Source organism: Ictalurus punctatus, chromosome 10, assembly GCF_001660625.3.
Source record: "Ictalurus punctatus breed USDA103 chromosome 10, Coco_2.0, whole genome shotgun sequence".
In the NCBI taxonomy this organism is placed as follows: domain Eukaryota; kingdom Metazoa; phylum Chordata; class Actinopteri; order Siluriformes; family Ictaluridae; genus Ictalurus; species Ictalurus punctatus.
The window spans coordinates 17,487,501-17,497,500 of record NC_030425.2 but is presented as its reverse complement, the minus strand read 5'-3'; the positions used below and the strand labels follow the sequence as shown (position 1 = coordinate 17,497,500).

General features: G+C 39.0%; 1 protein-coding gene across 15 annotated transcripts in view; it reads left to right on the top strand.

The window, feature by feature from the left end:
• The first annotated feature begins 67 nt into the window (after positions 1–67).
• The window catches only part of LOC108270880 (unconventional myosin-IXb), a 68,704-nt gene continuing 58,771 nt past the window's right edge, over positions 68–10,000 (top strand). For 9 of the 15 annotated variants that reach the window (XM_017477853.3, XM_017477849.3, XM_053683190.1 and 6 more), the window contains exon 1: positions 69–528. The gene's annotated coding sequence lies outside the window, so the exon portion shown is untranslated. Of the gene's footprint in view, positions 529–10,000 lie in introns of all 15 variants that reach the window. The other 6 variants (XM_017477859.3, XM_017477855.3, XM_017477858.3 and 3 more) reach the window with 3 other exon arrangements.

Sequence of the window (10,000 nt, the reverse complement as noted above, 5' to 3'; positions counted from 1 at the left end):
AGCGCGCGAGACCTGACGCTGCGGTTCCAGCCAACCCCCTTTACACTTCAGAAAGCGCGAGACTGGAGCGCGCTCTTCGTCTGGGGCTTGAGAACCCAGAGGAAGTGTGCGCGCCGCATAAGCGCGAGCCGAGTTTAAAAGTGATTTAACGGCAGGTTACTTTATTTCTTAAATCGGGTGTGTGAGAAAACGCTTCGTCGTGTACGACTGTAACGAGAAAAAGCAATGAGTCGTTAAATATTCTGCGGTTTTGTCAATGTAGGGTCGATTTTTTTCGGGATAAGACATGAGAGACCAAGGTGAGAAACGTTAGCTAAGTTGGTTAGCAGGTCCGCTAACATTTAACGATATATTTTTTAAAGGTTATTTGGATTGGCATTAAAGCTGAAAAAAACAAACAAACAAACAAGGACTTCAACTGGAATTAAAGCTGTTTTTGCTGCTAGGACTGTATATATTTTAAAGCACATTTTGGGGATATATTTGATCATTCATGTACCGTTTCAAAAAAGTAGGTTACCAAACAAGGTAAGTTTAAAACAATAAGAAATAAATTTGTTCATATTGTGTTATTGTTGGACGTTGCTACCTTTTGCTATGTAGCTAATGTTAACTAAAAGTTTGCATGAACTGTTGGACAGTCACGCCTTTGTATGCTCTATTGTAACGTGTAGCATAACTGTTAGCTAGGTGGCTAACTATTAGCCACCATTTGTTCTAGAAATAACTTAATGTTATGGCATGGCTCACAGTAACAAACAGAGCCAGCTTTAAAAAACTGTACAAGTTTACTCAGTGAACCAACAGAAGCTGTTTGGTAAAACGTCTTAGACTGACTGTGTGTGTGTGTGTTTGCCATTTTTATTTATTTGTTTGCTAGCGGCTTCTTTTTTGTTTATATCCACTTGATGTTAAGGGCAGAATAGAATCAAGTTAGTCTGTTTTAATGCTCAGGATAATCCATGCATAGTTTACACATTGAACCTTTTGTTGTTGTTTTTTCTCTCTTTGTAAAGATGGGTCGATATGACAAATATCGCGATACGGTAGTCACATTAGTCTAACTAAAAAGATTGGAATAAAATAAATGTAACCACTCTTTCAGTATTGTTAGGGAAGCTACTTTTGTCATTGAAATGTTTCAAAGTACTTTCAAACTACAAGCCAAGATAGCTTTTTGATGAAGTAATCAAATCAGGGCTGATACAATGAGATTTCAATGATAGCAATGATTCGATACTTGATCATAACCACTGGATCTGATATGATTTGATTAAATTCTTAAGGAGATGATTTGATATTTGAGGTGAGGCAGGGAGGGAATGACTGCAAATGTCTGTTATAACTAAAACTAACTTGCTTCGTGGATGTTCTGCCCTTTGAACATTGTAAACATTGTGATTATTGCTGTTTACATGGTAGTTTCTTAATCAGAGTATTGTCTTAATCGGGTTAATCGGATTATTGTTGTCTATGTAAAGAAGAAGCCATTATTGGTCACATACATTACAGCACAGTGGAATTTTTTTCTTCACATACGCCAGCATGTTAGGAGGTTGGGGGTCAGAGCGCAGGGTCGGCCATAATACAGCGCCCCCGGAGCAGAGAGGGTTAAGGGCCTTGCTCAAGGGCCCAACAGTGGCAGCTTGGCAGTGCTGGGGTTTGGACCCCGACTTTCCCATCAGCAACCCAGAGCCTTAACCGTAAGAGAAATAAAACACTCTGGGACGTGTTGTTGTAGGGGAATAATAGACCGGGTGTGGGAACAGTAGTCATCACACCACCGAATCATTGATTAGTTTTCTTTAACATGTCTTAGCATGTTTTAATCCTGCATTCGTACTACCAAGTATCAAGTCACTCGTGGCTGTGTAGAAACCGTTCGTTATCGCTTGTACAGCTTTTTACAGTTCTCGGAAGATAACGTCTTGCCTAAAGTACTATTCTAATGTTGCAGTTAAATGTAGGATTTGTTTTCTACTGTTGTTGTGGATTGTGGCATTTGGACTCTGCGAAACGTGGGCAGATTTAGTTAATCATGCATCCTCTCCTCTCCAGTTTTATGCCAGGCCTCAAATTTTGCTTGCTTTATTTCTGAGTAATAAGTGGGCCATGGAAAAACCAAATCACTAAAAAGAAGAGAAAAAAAGGAAACGAGAAAGGGGGGAAAAACGCAGTTATGTCTTATGTCGTTAAGGTTTTATATTTTCCTTTCACATCCACAAATTAGTTTGTGCGTCTACCAGTGAGCGCTTTTAAAATGAGTAAACTCTGCTTTAAAGCAGTAGTTTGGTGACAAACTTCAGCAAATTAGCACGGGGTGGAAATGACGTCATTTGTTGTTAACATGTTTGGGCCAGCTGTTTTTATTTATTATTATTTATTTTTAAAGCTGCACTCCACACATGCTGCATGAAACATTTCCTAATACCGTGTTATGATGGTGGAAGCGAACACATCATGATCTCAGTATTTTAAGGTTCAAACTGGCGTTTTGTTAACGAGTTAAATACACAAACCACATCACTGGGTGATGTTTTATTCTCATGTGGTGGTGTTTTTCTTTTTCTGTAATGTTTTATGCTTTAATATTTAATCTCCAAACTAGCATAACTCGCTAGCTAATCATCCAGGGAAAATGTGCAATATAGAAGGCCACAGTCAATCAATATTCACGTTCAGTTTACATGTTGATAGAAGAGGGTGGACTCAAAGCCTCAGAGTTAGCTGTAGATATTTTATATATGCTCTGTGAGATTAACGGAAGTCTGTATAATCTATGATTGATCTGATTCATTTACTGTTTGTATGGAGTCTAAATATTCTGACACATTAAAAAATCTTCACTGCATTTAAAAGTTAATATCATCCGATAAAATCAGGAGATATTACCTACATTAGTTAGCAATGTTCTTTCTAATCTGATCTTTCCAGACATCCAAAGTTGTTGTTTATATATATAAATAATATAAAAGAAGCCACCTTTAGCAGACACTTTTATCCAAAGCAACTTACCAATTGAGGAAATACAAGCCTAGTGATGTATCAGGCTTGGATCAATACAAGTAATGCTTCTATACACGATTTATAATTGAGTTCTGGAGTTCTAGAGTAGCAAAGTGCTCACAGTAGAGGTGTAAGTAAGATGGGTTGGGTTTTTAAAAAAAATTTTTTTTTTTTTTTTTTTAATAAAAATAGGTATAATGTGTGGTTGGCCTTTTAGGGTTAGTTAGGTGTTCACGGAAGAAGTGGGTCTTTAGCTGTTTTTTTTGAAGATGGTGACAGATTTTGTGGTCTGGATTGAGGTTGGAATTCATTCCACCACTGAGGGACGGTCAGTGTGAAGGTTCTGGAAAGGGACTTCGAGCCATGCCGAGTAGGCACTACTAAGTGTCGGTCATTATTTGCCACATCTACCTTACAGTCCAGTGAAAAATCCCATTTCTCAGCTTGGTAGGAAGCTGAGGTCAGATAGGGTTAAGGGCCTTGACCCCCGTGATCATTAAGATGCATGCATTCTGAGAAGTAAACTGGATTGAAATGTGGGCTCTAAAACGTCTTCCTTTGCTTATTTACAGGTTATTGTGTATATGTTGAGATTGAGGGATTGTATAATAAGAAGCAGTCATGAAGGCCCTTCTAAATTAAACTGATTATTTCAACAATGCCTCCATGTGAAAAAGGTGGGCTGCACCCCCTCAATTTTCTCTAATGTACGCAAGCATGCATAATCAACTGTTTACTTGTGCATGCTCATGTTGATTACGTAACTTCATACATCAGATTTCCTCATCACACCACGCCACCCACTCTTCATTTGAACCTTTGCTGACCGTGGCATATTAGTGAAGCATAATCAGTTATATTAGTTCCCATACAGCCAGTCTTGTATTCATCTTCTCAATGCAGACTTATGACATCAGAAGTCATGACCTTTCCATACCACTGGAATTATGGGATTGAACAGTGGCATGTTTACACGTTTCCTAGTTTTGACTGGCTACCTTTTTTCTGTGGTAGTTTTGGAGATCCTTAAGTCCCTGGAGCACTGTTAAGCATATTTTTACAAAAATGAGACTTCAGACCCAGCCCAAGTAAGGGCAATGGTGGAGCCGTTCCCCATGACCCAAGCTGGAAATGACGGTGGATTTTCATGGGGCAGTGACAGGAAATTACTAATTCACTGTAATATATTTGTAGCCACAGCCTACATGATAAGCTCTTCACTGGCTGGAATATACAAACGTCTTTAGTTGTGTGTGAACGTAATGCGGTGGACTATGCACAAAAGCCTTTTGTCGAGAAAGGGAAGTGGATAAACAAATAGACAGACATTTTTAACCCAATTCATCACACTAATCAATCAGTACTCCAGTTGATTAGTGTGATGAATTGGGTTAAAAATGTCTTCATTTGATTAGATTATTTTTAGGTGAGGAATTAAGATGGTCAACCTTTGACTATAGCTATATAGCTATAGCTGCAACTAACATGAATTTGGATAAATGATTAATCTTTTGATTATTTTTCAGATTAATTGATTAGTAGCATGACTTAAAATTAGAGATGCACCGAAATTTCCGACGCAGAAAATGGCCCTTTGGGGGGGGGGGCAGAAAATATTAGTCGAAAATATATTAGCCCCTCAGTGCTTGGCACTTATCATTGCATTGCAACATTACTAGATCCGTGACTTAAAGAACATTACTTTGACGTGGACAAAAAGCAGCATGCACGAGAAATGATTCAGGCAGAGCTGGAGGTGATGAATGCATCTGCTGAAGGATCGACACGCAGCACAGAGCAAAGTGTTCCAGAGAAACGGGTGATGATGCGCAAAGTCCCTCAGTTTCTGACATTTGACGAGATTCTACAGGAAAGCGCCCGATCCACAGCAGCGCCACAACAAGCGCAGCTACACTTTCCATTTCTTGTGCGAAGAGATGTGCTAGCTCAGCGGTTAAGATGTTGGACTTCTGATCGGAAGGTTGTGAGTTCAAAGCTCTGCCAAGCTGCCACTGTTGTGTCCCAGTGCTCCTACTGTTAACCCTCAACTGCTCCTTGTATAAATGAGAGAACTGTAAGTTGCTCTGGATAAGGGCGTCTGCCAAACACTGTAATATAATGTGCGTATTGCACTCTGATATCGATCTGCCCCAAGCACCAGCACAGAGAGTGAGAGACCTATTCAGTGCAGCATCTCATGTTCTTGATGAGAAGAGGAACCATCTCTCCTGCCCGAAAGCCGAGCAACTTGAAGAGAAACCTGCTACTTTTGTTTAAATAGAAAGCAGTTCAATTTGTTTTGCGTATAGCAATTACATTAAAATTCGTGTAGCTCTGCAATACTTGAGGCTCATCTGTTTATAGTTTGACGTTGGTTTTTGTTCTATTACTGCTCTTTTACACATGACCTTTTAATTAATGTGGAAATACGTTTACATAAACAGAGTAGAGACCTAGTTCGTTACTTGACTGCTGATTTGCAGATCATAATAGTTTTCTGGAACTTTACATTATTTGGCTAATTGGATAAAAAAAAAAATCTGTTAAATTTGATTGTTACAGAACTGAATGAAGAATAATATATTTAATAGGTTTTGTTTTGGTGTGTTAATTTCAGTGAAAGTGTGAATTTGATTGGCTTGTAGTTTTTCAATTTAGATTCATTAAATTCATGAAATGAACTAAAAAGTTTAATATTAATAAATATATTAATAAATAAATATTATTTTTAAATTTTTTTATTTATTTTTTTTAAATTACATTTTCAGTTTCGGCCCACTACTTAAAATATATGTTGTATACCACATGTGTGCGTGCGTTTACAGATCTGATTTTGTTTCAATTCCGACCAGACAGATTTAAAATCAAGGCTGGATTGTGGTCTTGTGAGCTAAAAGGAAGAAGGTTGGCTGGACTGTGGTCTTTTTGGTGCATAGCAAATGGAGGAGCTGTTTATTAAGTAGCACTCAAAACGTTCTTTTCTCTTGTTGTTTTCCTACTGGGGGGAAAAAAATGAACTGTCGTCCATTGATACATACAAGGAATTTCCTTGGTTAAATTTGTTTGGAATTTCCTTGGTTAAAATGCTGTGGTTTTTTTTTTTTTTTTTTTTTTTTTTTTTTTTTTTTTTTTTTTTTTTGTCTTCCCACTCCCCCCTGCCTGCTATGATTTTCTTGTTGGTTTTCAAAACTTAAGATAGTAGTTTGCTTCTAAAGTAAAGTAGCCCACAAATCCCCAAAGATGTTACAGACCTTGTAAAATGTGCATAATTTCTATTTAGAACCCAAAGCACTTGCATATGTGTGTTTGTGTGTGTGTGTGTGTGTGTGTGTGTGTGTGTGTGTGTGTGTGTGTGTGTGTGTGTGTGTGGTGAAGAGAAGCCTTTAATCCAGAAGTGGCCCGATGCAGTCTGACATGGATGTTGAAGAGTGTATCCATTTTATGGAAAGGAGGGAGGAGAAAACCCCACGTACCAAATAACCAATAGTCATGTGTGCATTACAGATGACGCACTCATGGTGTGGTGGAAATGTACATAAACTGAGTTCAGTGAAAACTTAAGTGTTCAAAGTGAACTCACCCAGGATGGCATTCTCTAGCACTGATGGCATCTCTCTTCCTCCAGAGGCAAGTTTTAAAAATAACCATAATTACTGTGTCAGAGAAAAGTGGGTCTAGTCGGTTGGGAATGGTCCTATATTCTCTCTCTCTCTCTCTGCTGTTTCCACTTTATCATACTCACTTTTTCAACAAATCTGGGGTGCAGAATATCATGGTCATGACATTTTCAGGGTTGAATCATTTCCCTAATTTGGATTTGGTTGATTTTGTGCTAAATAAACTTCCGCAACTCCACTTGTTTCAATTGAGAGTCGGAAGTGCAACATCGAGATAAAAATAACACGAATGTTTGCATATTGTTGTATACACTTTCGTGTTGTATACGCTTTTGAAGTGTGAATGTTGTTTTCGAGCCAAGGAGCAGTCCAGACAACTGATCCTTGGTCCTCTTGAAATTGGTAATCTGACGTTCGTGTCTACCAAATTCTGGTACACGTCTCGTTTCACCCCACACAGAGTTAAGTGATTGGTGCAACATGTCATGCTACTTCCCATTTCTGCGTTGTTGATGATGGGAAAGGGCTGTCATTGTCAGCGCTGTAATTAGCTCATCTTTGTGGTGAGTGCTTGCACTGACAGCATCATGAAAACCAAATATAATCTTGTACAAGAATGGCTTATTCAAAAAGCATGACCTGTTCCCTGGAATGTTTCCTTTATTCATTTACACCACAGCACTGTTGAATTCTCAAATGTGATTGGTCAAAAGGTGCTGATTAATTATGTATAACAGCAGCTCTGACAGTAGTGCAGCTGCAAAGAACAGGTTTATATTAATGCACTTGTTCTAATAAGTCATCGTTTCTCATTCACATAGCAGATGCTTGCGTGCGCTCTCTCTAGATTAAAAACCATGTCATCATTGATATGGTGAAGTTTTCTGTAAGATTTTTATTGAACATTTGTGGAAGGAGTCTCCAGTGTCTGTGCTTTGTAACAGAGAGCGGTAAAGCTGTAACTTTTATGTTTTCAGACATCTTTAGTTTATGCCTTTTGTGGTTTCTTGGTAACATGTCAAAATGCTTTTTTTTTTTTTTTTTGTCTTAACTTCCCAGCAGTTTTTATTCCGTACTTTATCAGTAGAGCAGATAAATACAAATGCAGCTTGTCTAGTCATATCAAATAAAGGCGTGTAGTCGTGAACGAGTAGCCGGCGAAGGCCAGCTCAGCTTCCTGTGTAATTCACTTTGCGAGCTGTGATAAAACACTGGATCTAATGGTGTTAGTGTTGAGTGATTATTGCTAAGTTGTTGCCTGATGACTGACCCCTGCACCATGATTCATCACAGACAACTTTTGTCAGGCTTCCGGTCAGACAGTCGGCTATGTGTTTAGGCCTTGGAAAACATTCGGTCACTGTTTAGTTGATTATTGGTGTTGAGTGGTTCAGTAGCAGTCTCTCATGTCCATGCCCCAGCTGTAAACTTGGACACTGAGCTCATACAGGAAGAGGTGTGTGTGTGTGAGAGAGAGAGAGAGAGAGAGAGAGAGAACTACAGACAATGATTTAAGTGCCATTCAGTTTAACCCTGTTGTTAGCTGTGATCACATTAGTTGCTATCTCTGCAAATAAAAGCTCCTTCGATGCAGTGTAATTGTCCTGTAGTTGGCAATGGGCGTGTCTTCACAGTGTTAGTGACCAGAAGTTTGAATCCCTTGAGAGTAATTGCTGACCCCTTAATTATGGACCTTTAAACCCTTAACATTTTGTTTCTATGCTTCATTCTTATACCTTTTGTTTAGAAGAAGCAGAGAGATCAGTAAATAAATGATCACTGCAGGAGAGGGGGGGGGGGGGGGGGGGGGAGATAAGAACATGTCCTTAGCTTGTGTGAGTGTTGAAGGAAACAAAAGTTGCATTGAATTTGATGGCTCATAGTGTTCCTATAACCAACCGGTCTAGTAAGAAAACATTAAACCTCCCAAATCCTGAGAGTTAACCCCAGGTTGAGTCCGGCTTTACCATCATGTTCTCTTTGTAATCTGCAGGTCGGTGTTTGTTGTACATGAGACGCGTTACATTGAGAAAACGTTTTATCATCCGGTGCGTTTTGTTTACTTCTAGGATCGTGGGCACAAGGCTAAATGACTTGAAGGCTAAATGTCCACTGCGTGAGAATTCGTCACCTAAAACTAACGAAAGAAAATGGACGAGTGGTTACAGGATAGTGTTGTGAGAGCGAAGATAAGTTTAGCTTCTTTCAACTTTATGCAAATTACGAAAATACGGAGATAATTGATTTGAAATCCACTATTTCATGAGTCATTCAAGTCTATGCCTCGTAGGCAGACACGCCCCTAAAGCTGCAACGGCACTGGAGAAGGGTGCAGAGGGAAATTCACGCTGTAAACTAAAAGTTTGAGGTTAAATATAATTCTATAGGTGAGTCTACGACTTCTACAGAAGTTTCCATTGTAGCACATCGTGTTTGCACTCTCAGCAAAAAGTTGTCAGCGACTGTTTTAGCTATCAGATGTGGTTCTCTCCTTGAATTGAATGTAAATATATTCCAGTCTGGCTAGTGTCTTTATTTTCTCTCCATATGTGACTGTTTGTAATAAGCTTGAGAGATATGTGATGTGTTTTTTGCGCTGCTTTTGTTGGAGCATTGACCTCAGACATGTTTCATATTTTTCATGGGTGGTATTCTAACTTCGCACAAATTCTGTCTTTTAACATGAATGAACACACATGCCAGAAACATCAGCCTGATATATGAGCAGGTGACACACTCCATATGTTGGGGGTTTGCATACTGCAAAGGACATTATCACACCAAAATGTGAGTTCAGTTTCCAGTATTACCAGAGCCTGAGCTCTTAAGCAAGATCCTTAACGTTAAACTGCTTAGCCTGAAACTTGGATTAGATTCTGTCTCACTTGTCTCGCTTTGAATAAACGCCCCTCCCAAAAAAGAAGAAAGACGTAACTCATTGACATCTCATCTGCGGCTCTTTCACATTTTCAACTGTTTCGTTAACCTTATTATTGTTGTTTTTTCTTCTTCTTCTTGTTATTGTGACTAGAAAGGGAGTGAAAACGAGAAGCTGTGACCTTGACCTGTAGCACTTTGTGACAGATGTATGTGGTCTCATAGGCGTTGCACAGTTTTGGTTCTCAGTATGCAGAAATTGAGGAAGATTGAGACTTTTAGCCTAGATAGGTTTTTAAAAAAAAAAAAGGCCTGCTGTGTCCATTTCTGCTTTGTAGCCCTGTCTGAAAACAAACATTACAAATCTAGCCATCTGAAAAGTAATAAAGAAATAAACAAAATGGCAGTCTCTCTAAGGTGGAGCATTTTCCAGTTTTTCTTTCAGCCCCCGAGGTTGAGTTCAGAACGGCAAAGCTAAGTCAGAAAGGCGAGGCCACTCC